Below are 10,252 nucleotides of genomic sequence, written 5' to 3'. Positions count from 1 at the left end.
TACACCACCATCAGGCTGAACTGTTGATATAGGTAGGATGAATCCATGCTTTCCTGTTGCCAAATTACACCACATCCTCTCAATGTTGCTGCAGAAATTAAGCGACTTCCTCCGGCAGTTCAAAGACCTGCAGTGTGGGGTTAGGTTAATTGAGGATTATAAATTGCCCATAGTTGTGAATGTGAGTGCAGATGGTTGTCTGTCTCTCTGTGTTAGCCCTGTGCAGATTGGCTAGGGTGTATCCTGGCTGCCTCTCGCCCTATGGTAGCTGGGATAGGCTCTAGCCCACACGCGACCCTGATAAGGATAAATGAAAGAGAATGGAAGGATGAGCAGTCGAACAAGTGTCCCTGGCAAAGTGGCTGGTGAGGAAATCAATCAAGGTTTGTTATTGTCTTATTCAGATCACACATATGACTTATGGATCAGGAAAGGACTTGCTTTCAGTAGAAATGTCTCTTGACTCCTGTGAGCTGATTTAAATGTCTTGCAGATTCCCAAATAAATAGGCTACACCTAAGGGAAAACACTTAAAGTTTTACATGTCTCAGAATGTCAAGTGCTGAAACTGCTGTCTGACAGAAACACTACTGTACACTCACATCTTTTCTGTTAATGTTTTCTCTCACACACACAGCCTGTTTTACTTAATCAATAAACCACTATCAATAAAAGCCTCCAACCCATCCGACGTCTCAGCACCTAATGTGTTTGTCTCTGTGGGTCCCGGAGGAGCTGCCGATCAATTACTGACCTGACAGAGGAGCCACATGGAATAACCACGCTTCACTCCACAGACATCAATAGCCCATTATCCTACAATCCACTCGATCTTTTAGCTGCCTAGTAAAAAAAAAAAAAGAGAGATAGTTTTGAAGGTGTTTATAGAAAAAGAAGGAGTTGTTATTCAATTATACTTCAGCATTAGTGCATTATACAATCAAAATTAGAGAGAACTGAGCATAAAGATATTTTAATTAATTAAATCCATATTTATCTTGAACTAATCACAGCAGGTATAAGTTGCGAACAAGGGAAGTGATAACATCTGATATTTCTCATTTTTCCAAACATGAAATGATATTAATCGCAGGTACCAAATGAAATAAACCTTTTCATTGTGCTCTGGCTTCGCCTGTTGTTTGTACCTGAAGCACCTGAACTACTGGGAACAGGCTCTTGTAGGGAACCAGTTCATGATTCCCATCTCTCATAGTGATAATAATAATGTTAATAATAACGCTGTAACAGTACATAACAATGGCCTCATATACTCATAGTGAATATGTCAGTATGCTGTGCTGTAGTGGCTACACCGAGCTGAGCAATTCGAGAACTACACACAGCTGTACTCTTATGCATGGGTACTGGATACATGCCTTCATAATTACTTAATTTGACACTATAATCACAGATGCACCATATTTAAAATGATAAGTAAATCTTTCTATGTCCAAGACAATATGTCCAGACATGATTACAAACTACCCAGATAACATTAAGGTAATGGAGCAGTGCATGTGGTAGTATGGCTTTCAATACTTTACATAAATTACACTACTCATACTCACACTACTACACTATACGACATTATATAAATACTCTACTCAAATATTGTAGTCTGTCAAAGAAACTCCTAAAAGATATAACCATACTGGGAGTTGTTTCCTCACTTTTTTTGTGGCATAGCTCTGTAACAACAAAGGAGGGCCTTACAGGGTCTGTTAATTAATGTGGCCTTAAGAAACACAAACACATTACAGGGTGCACATATTATTCAAGTCCGTGTATGTGAGGAGCAGGATTATGAATTTAAATCTGGACTTAACAGGGAGCCAATGAAGAGAAGCCAATACAGGAGAAATATTTTTTCAATATTTTCTCAATTTCTAGTCCCTGTCAGTACTCTTGCTGCAGCATTTTGGCTTTTCAGGGAGTTTTTAGGACACCCTGATAAAAATGAATTACAGTAGTCCAGCCTAGAAGTAAAAAATGCATGAACTAGTTTTCCAGTGTCACTCGGAGACAGAACATTCCTAATTTTAGAAGTATTGCGCAAATGGAAGAAAGCAGTCCTACTGGAGGCCAAGGTAATGCCATCCAGAATTAGTATCTGGTTGGATATATTTGTAAGATTACTATAACCTCAGTTTTATCTGAAGTTAGAAGAAGAACCTTAGGGGTCATCCAGGTCTTTATATCTTGAAGACATTTCTGCAGTTTAAATAATTGGTGTGTGTTATCTGGCTTAATGGATAGATACATTTAGGTGTCATCTGCATAGCAGTGAAAATGTATGCTATACCTTCTAATAACACTGCCTAAAAGAAGCATGTATAATGTAAACAGAATTGGTCCAAGCACAGAACCCTGTGGAACTCCATAATTAATCTTATTGTGTGAAGAGGACTCCCTATTTACATGAACAAATTGGAGTCTATCACATAGGTATGATTCAAACCACTGCAGCGCAGTACCTGCAATACCTACAGCATGCTCTAATTGCTGTAATAAAATATTGTGGTCAATAGTATTGAACGCTGCACTGAGGTGTAGCAGGACAAGCACAGACATGAGTCCGCTGTCATAGGTCTTTAAAAGATCATTTGTAACTTAAGATTTCTTTTCTCATACTTTTCTCATAGTAAGTGCTTTTTTGTGGACAAAACAGACTAGTGGCAGGGTTCCAAAAACTACTAAAGGGATCAGAGGCATCAAGAGTACTGCAATAGAAAACAACTGAATTTGGTCAAATTTAGAAGTGCTCAATCATCCAGGTAAGGAAATCCCAAAAAGTTTATCCTGTTGATCTGGACGTAACGTTTTCAGTGGGGGAAAGTTTCGTCACTCATCCAAGTGACTTCTTCAGTTTTCTGCAGTACTGACTCTGGCATGTGAAATATGTTGAATAAAGACACAGTGGTCCTGTCGCCAAGGCGCCAAAAATTGGTCCGCTCCTAGGATCGGGTCCCCCGGCAAAAACAGAGTAATATGGTATACAGTGCCAAGGTGATTGCCATGATTAATACATTGGGGAGACCAAACAACCTCTGGCTAAGCAAATTGCACAGCACAGAAGAGCTAACTCCTCAGGCCAGGACTTTCCAGTCTATTCAGACATACAGGCCAGTGACCACTATTTCATTGATGAGGATGTACACATCCTGGACAGGGAGCAATGCTGGTTTGAGCGGGGAGTCAAGGAGGCCGTTTGAAAAGAGAAAGGCCCTCTCTGAATCGAGGAGGGGGCGTAAGGGTACATCTTTCACCATCTTACAATGCTGTGACTGCAGCCATTCCCCAACTCTCAGTGAATGGTACTGTTGCTGGGCAAAACCAAGTGTGTATGTGGTTTTTTTTTCCAAGAGGCAGATATTTATTCCATCAAGATGTGTTCACTCAGGAGATTCAACAAATGAAAAATACTAAGTGATTTTTTTATTTTTCCAGTTAACAAGTATTGTTTTCTTAGCGATGGCTACAGGTGTTAGCGTGGGTTAAGGTTGTTTGGTTGGAATATCAATTGAAGTTATGACACAGAGCAAGCAGAAATGAGGAGAAATTGGGATTCTACAGCCCAAGATAGGGGAAAGGTTTTGAGTGACTTGAAGCCAGGAATCCTGAACAGGTGAGCAGAGCCATACTGTGTGAGAATTAGTGTCTAGGTTGTTTTAACTACAGGGAAAATATCAGAATCAGGAAAAAAAAAAGTTATTTAGCATCTGTTTCATGATATGAGTTCTGTGAAGGATTTAATATCGAATGAGTCGTAAATTAATATTTTTTGTCACTGAGAATGTATTTTTACAAATATGTGCCGAAAAATAATGTTCTAAAGACTTTTTCCTGTTTAGAGATGGGTAGATGTATTGAATTTGTGGTTGAAATTAGTTTATATAACTTAGAGAATTGTTTTGGTTGTCGGAGAAATCACTGAAAACTCTTTTACATATGCCAGTGGTTATAAAGGGCTGTGAGGCATAGGAATTTCTTCTTAACTGCATTCTTTAGTTGTTGATTACAAGAGTATTTCGGTTGCCTAGTCCAAATCTTTGAAACACGTTAGTAGCTTTTTCTAAAACTGTCTTTCATCAGAAATTGAGAATCACTCTTGTCGTTCTTTTTCTAAAAGTAGAACGGGAGGCAGACTTTCAGCTATCAGCACCCTCACCTGTGGAACCAGCCCACAATTTATTTTCAGTAGACAGAGACTCTCCTCTTTTAAATGAGACTCAAAACTTTCCTTTATTTCTTTTCCTTAATTTATTAGTTGGAGCTGGATCAGTTGACCCAGACCTATCCTTTAGTTATCCTGATTTAGGCTGCGACCACTAGGAGACTTCCAGTGATGCACTTAGCACTTCGAGTTATGTCTTTCACTGTCAGCATGTTCATATACCACTACTGCATGTCATTAACATTTGCCTTCTCTCTTCCACAGTGAGTCTTTGGTCCTGTCTCCCTCCCATAACCCTATAACCTGATTGGAGCAGATGGTTGTTCCTCCCTGTGCCTGGTTCTGCTGAAAGTTTCTTTGTGTTCAAAGGGAGTTTTCTCTTCCCATTGTTGCCAAGTGAGTGTTTAGAGGGGATTATGTGATTGTTACGGTTTACTCTTGATTACTGTAGGGACTTTACCTTACAATATAAGATGACTGTCTTGTAAATTGGCGCTACATAAATTGAATGGCATCACATCAAATTGAACTTGGATATAACTCCTAATCAAACCTAAAGAAATCTCACCCAATTTGGACATCCAGCACAATCATAGCGGACAAACTGGCTAAACTGAAAGATACTTTTATCCTCGGTTCTTAGGAGGAGATGGGGATATTGCTCTTTGAATTTTCCTTCACCCTATACTTTATTCAATAAAATATTAATATTTTGTTAAACAATGATTACTTTATTGTTTTATGTTATAAAATTAATTTAATATCTTAATATGAGGACATATTTTTTTAAGTATGCAACAACACCAAATTAAAAACTTTCTGTTCAAAAGTGATTTTTTTTTTTAGCATCATGAATACATCTGTGCTGTGCATCTCATTGTGAACTGAAAATATAATGCTAGGTTATTGTTGTCACTGTACCCTCCCTCAATCATCTTCTTCCTTACAGATGTTCCCTATTTAATGTTGAATTTGATGCCAAACTCAGGGTCTGACAGTTATAGATATGATCATCAGTAGAACGCCTTTTACTCACTCCCAGCAGAGGACAGTGCAATATAGGCAGAGTTTATGTGCCTGTTATCTTGACTATGAGGCGTTGATGTTAATTCTACAGTAATCTAGAGAAACACATATCAATGCTAAGCTGTTTAGAAGCTACTTACAATAATCTGTCTACTTGAACTGAAAACAGTTTTGAAGATGAATTTTCCACCCTTGGTAACTAGTAACTTAGTAACTAGTAAAGTAACTAAGTATTTAACTAGTACATTTAAATCACATTAAATGTGGGAGCTGTATGTATTTCCAACTTTTTTTATCCTAACCATACGGATGGATAGTTATCTAAAAATAAAAATATCAAGAGCGTTATCAGGCACCTCCACTTTGAAAATATGAAGACTGACAGATGATTAAGTCTAGGTTGTGCCCTAAATTATGTGTGAGTGTCATTAAAGGCATCTTCGTGTGACATTCCAACATGTCACACCCCTGGCTCGATGGGAAAGGCAAATTATGGATATCACACATGATTTATCAAAACGTTAAACTTGTCATCGCTTGATTGTTAATGTGTGTATTGTGTGGATGGGTGTTTCTGTGCTGTGTAAAGCTAACAAAATTCAGACAAACCCAGATGGCCTAGAACAGTGGAAGATAGCTGAGCAATTACCAAAGTAACAAACATTTTAACAAAATCCTGGAAGGGGATATAGAGGCCTGAGGGCCATCACACACATTTATTTAGAAAAGAAACAGTCAACATAAGTACAAGTACACAGTAACAATCAGTGTAGACAGCTGTTCTTAAAAAAGTCAAAGAGGAACAGCGTAGAATTGATTTGACCTGGATTTTCTCTCTCTGTATGTAAAGAAATCCAATTAAAAATAATGTGAAAGATCTTATAATGTGTAAATTCAGGCATTGAGTGTCATTTTAAAGATTAGCATCATTAACACAGTTTTGGAATTATGTGACATCAGGAGGACAGGACCCCCTGATTTAACCTACCATAATGCTTTGTGTCATGTTGTCATGGTAATACTAGGTAAAAAAAAACAAAAACTGAATAGAACACATTTAAAAGAGGACAACAAGACTGGCAGCAGGAAGAGAGGAGGATTTAAAGATGAAAAACTTTTCAGGATTTCTCTTAACTTTGGATATTTTGCCAACACAAGTCAAGACGGAAACCTGAAGGCAGGTGGCAGGATTACATCTGAAGACAGGACACATTAAGGTACTGGATAAGGAGAAGAAAATGTCGAGACATGATCATCAATCAAGTCAAAGAAAGGGACAGCAAAACTGTGAGTAACATAACACATAAAGAGCACTGGAAATTAACGGATAATTCAAAGTAGCTTAGTACTGGTTAGATGCAATTATATTAACGGTGGAGAAAAAAATTTATACTGAACTAAAGAAATTTTACATTTGATTAGGTCAGGGTCTAAAGCTTCAGATTTGGGTTCAAGTCGTCTTAAAAGGCATGAAAAAAATGGATATGAAAAGCTTGTTGAAGAAATCGTGTTGTAAGAAATGAGAGCTAATAGATGTGGCAAACTGAAAAAAACCTAAAGATTTTAAACACCTCAGTGTGCTACTACTGTCACAGAAACTGCAGTTGGAAAAACAAAGGGATGATTCACACAGTGTGTGGAAAAATGCATTATTTTCTTAAAAAGCACAAGGATTTTGGTCGATGCTTATGTGTTTTAAAAATAACTTCTTAACTGACACACTTGACAAACTGACAGCAGTTAACACAATGTACCACTAAAACACAGCAGATATTACTGAAAATGGGCCTCTGTATTAGGGGTGGGCGATATAAACGATATACGATAGAAACGATATAAATTTGGCCAACGATAGATGTCATCAAGCTGCGCCTGTTTTGGTCAAAAGCATCGCAGCGGCTAAAACCATTATCATCTGCAAATAATGCCGGGCAACAGTCATAGCAAAGAGATGAAGCACTTTTGAAATATGGGGAAAGCCGAAAACTGCGCTTCCTCCACTTCCGTAACATTGATTTATTAATGTTGAATTCTCTCGCAGCTGTTCTATTCCCATGTTGTTGTAGTATATTAATAACTAACCTCGTATTGTGGATGAATAATAGCAAATGACTGGATGAATAATCTCAGTTGTTCTCCTGACTTAAGTTTGGCCCGTGTATAGCATCCTGCTATGCGATTGCATTTGTCCCTGACCACCAGAATCCCTCACGTTAACTTTTATCGAGTGGAGAAAAAGTTGGCGTTCATCCTCCAGCTTCATTGTGCTAATGTTATGCTAACATAGCTGTGTCGCTAGCAATCACGTAGCACAACATTATATACCAGGTAGTCCAACTTCAGTAACCCTGCAAACGCCACTGCTGGTTAGTTTTCTGTCTTCATTTATGTTGGAAGTGGTAGCAGAGCTGTACGTTTTTAATTAGTTTCAAAAATCTCTCAGTCAGAACATGGTATGAAATGTTTAGTTGTAAACTAGCAAGCTAACTTCCTGTTAACTTCAAACTCCGTTAAATTTAATAAATTCTGTTTTCATGGATGTAAAACTTAATTGTTACACCCGATAAAGCAGCAACGCTGATGATTTCATTAAAGATGAAAGAATTTAGACCGTTTTTAACTCTTAGTATTCGTTTGACTTTGGGACCTGACTATGAGGGGGTTTGGACCCAGATTACTCCGCGAAGCTTTTCACTACGGCAGCCATAATGCTCTGACAATCCATCAAGCAGTGCAGCTTACCAAAGTTGTACTAAAACATTTTTTAACAGATTTCTGCGTTCGAGGTCAGTAAGCACAACCAGAATTCATACATAAGGCACACTCTCGATTTTTGAGAAAATTAAAGGATTTTTAGTGTGGAAAATACTTTATACAGAAGAAAAAAATATATATATCGTTACCGCACATGCTTAAAATTATATCGTGATATGAATTTTAGGCCATATCGCCCAGCCCTAGTCTGTATACAACTGTATATATATTCCATTGAACCTCATTATGAATTTCAATATTTTTAGAAAATTAGTCGTTTCTACGTCACTTCAAACTTTTGAGCTGTAGTGTAGATTGCAATGATAGTGAATGGTCCTTGATTATAGCAGATGATATTGGATATCAGGACAGGGAGAGACTGTTAAAACGTTATGAGCTGTCTTGCTGCAGAGAAAGTGGAGTCGGTCATCCTTGAAATGCTACCAAGATAGGCAGCTGGCAGGATTGAATGATGCTCTGCCTCTGTGGTCAAGTACAGACATAGGCTTTAAGCAACCATGAGCCACCGATAAGCGTGACAGATTAGGAAGCATGCATAAAGTGGACTAGTTAGATACCTATCAGCCACTTACAGGAGAAAATACATGAGCACGCAATAAAGTGGACTTGTTAGGGAGAGTTTTCCATCAGCCTTGAAACACTCCAACTCAATTTGTAAAGACGGACACAGCTAAAAAATGTCGTCTTTGATTGGAAGTGATGACAAAATCCTGATCCCATGCACACAGATACATGCATACAATACACACTACTGCTCAAAAGTTTGACGTCAGGGTGAAAAGTCCTTGCTGTAAATACAAATTTCCATTGGTTTTCATGTAATATTACATGAAATTTAACAGTAATAAGAATATATGTACACAGTAATACAGGGGTCCATTTTTAGTAACAATCACTCCTGTACTTACAGATCACATGGTGGTACTTAATGCTAATGTATCAGGTCAGATGGGTAATATATGATTAGAAACATCTTACGGTTTTCAAGAAGAGCTGAAAACTACTCTGCAGCTTAAAAAAACAATAATTGGGTTAGTTGGGATCTGGAAATTCAACTTTGAACACTTTCTAAGTATATTATGCTTTTCAATTGTGACACGTGGAATATGATCGTCAACGAACATGAATTTTGTAAAATTTTATTTTTATGCTTTGAAAATATGTCACATTTTCATTTATAGTGACCCAGAATTCATGAGTGTTTGTAGACTTCTTTTTATTTCGTGGGCTCATCTTCTTTTGATTCCGGGGCCTGCTGAGTGTGTTCCCGCCTTGGGGACCCGCCACACCTGGGAGCATAACCACACACACCTGCAGCTGATCAGCCTTGCCTGTGGAACTTCTTAACAGAGTGATCTCCGGTCGACACTGGATCGCTGCGTGAGAAACCGTCAGTTTACCCGGTGAACATAGATGTTTAGAAGTGCGTGGTTTGCCCTTCGTGTTTTTTTACAGCTGCTTTTGTGGTTTCCTGCGGGATCGCATAGCGAGCGCACGGGCTTTAGAAACGGAGTGAGCGGAAACACGGACCATAGTCACTGGGAGGAGATCCTGCACGGCAGTCGGGGACATACATTCACCGAATTCAGTCTGCATCTTGTTGTGATTTCACTGTAAATAAACGCACTGCATTCATCACAGTACAAGTACATTTTTTCCAAATGATCTCATTTGCCTTTGTCTTAATATCTTAGAGCTATTTCCAGGGACAAGACTGTTTGTTAGATTCTGTTTTAAATCAGGTTGTCATCTTAAAATCAATCTCATAGCACTGATTTTAGAGTAATGTACAACAATTGTAAAGTCATTTAAATTTCCAGAGGGTTATGGTGAAATTAAAGTTGTTCTTTTGTGTGATTGTGCACTGCCCATGAGAGGGTCTCTTAATAAGCTGTACAGCAGAAGTTTCAATGTAATTTTATCTATACATCACCAAATTACAACAACAGTTACCTGGAAGAGACTGCTAGTCACAAAAAAGGTGGACAGAAAAAAATTTTCCAATTTAGAATAAATCAAATGGCTCAATTAACATTTTTGGTTTTATTTATTATTACACCTTTTTCTAGGGTCCTCTTACATCTATCACAAAGTGTGTACAGGCTGTAATAAATAAAATGTGCACAAATTTAAAACGAGCAAATAACCTATACAAAAGTAATTACTATTGATCTGCAAATGGCTGTTAGAGACAGCAAATACACTCAAAGAAGTTTAGCATATCAGTATAAAGCTGACTGTAATTCTTCAGTTAACTGAGCCTCAGATTTTTCT

The sequence above is a fragment of the Simochromis diagramma genome, unplaced genomic scaffold, assembly GCF_900408965.1.
Source record: "Simochromis diagramma unplaced genomic scaffold, fSimDia1.1 OVJJ01000344.1, whole genome shotgun sequence".
Lineage (NCBI taxonomy): Eukaryota > Metazoa > Chordata > Actinopteri > Cichliformes > Cichlidae > Simochromis > Simochromis diagramma.
This window is presented reverse-complemented; position numbering follows the sequence as displayed.